The following is a 766-nucleotide window of genomic DNA, read 5'->3' as shown; positions in this document are numbered from 1 at the left end:
AAAAAAAAAAAAAAAAGAAAATCTCTGAGGAAAAATTTGTCATCTTTGACAAAGACGCAGAGGACTATTTTGAGTTTTTTTATTATTATTAATTTTATTTCAATTTAATATGTTGTTTCATCATGAAATCCTTCAAAGCTGTTACTGATGTGAACAGAGAGAGAAAAAGCCGTGCGAGATGGGTCTTTGTCTGAAAACCGTTTTTAACAAAGGAAGAACAAATCCAACGAAGTCCTTTTTTAAACTCAAGCATCACGGAAACATGGAAAAAAAAAAACTAAAATGTATATTTTGCTAGTCTTTAAAAACAAAACCTTTGTAATATTGTTATTAATATTGACATAATAATGATAATCTGTAAGGTATTTTACTCTGTAATTGGTTTTAAAGCAATGTTTTTATGTCTTCCTGTAAGATATTGTACATAAACGTTGGGGTGAGGGGAGGGTGGGGGGGTGGAGGGGTTACTGAACCGGCTGGCATGTCATGGGTTGGTTTGGAAAGGGTTAACAGCGATTTGACTGGATGTCATCTACTACTATGTGTGTGGTCATCTCACTACTTTTATCAGTATGCATACGGTATATGTGTACGTTCTTTGGCCAGTCCGCTCCAGCGACTCTTCAGCACAGCGCTGCCGTCGATAGCTGTTGAGAAATAAAAATTCCAGGAGTTTGTCTGGCATATTCGTTCAGTTAAACCACAGTTTTGTTACAAAGTCATCACTTTGTTTGGTTTGCTTCTTGAAAAAGCAACGTTATAATTT

Source organism: Morone saxatilis, unplaced genomic scaffold (genome assembly GCF_004916995.1).
Source record: "Morone saxatilis isolate NCDOM2014 unplaced genomic scaffold, NCSU_SB_2.0 Contig18, whole genome shotgun sequence".
Taxonomy (NCBI): domain Eukaryota; kingdom Metazoa; phylum Chordata; class Actinopteri; family Moronidae; genus Morone; species Morone saxatilis.
This window is presented reverse-complemented; position numbering follows the sequence as displayed.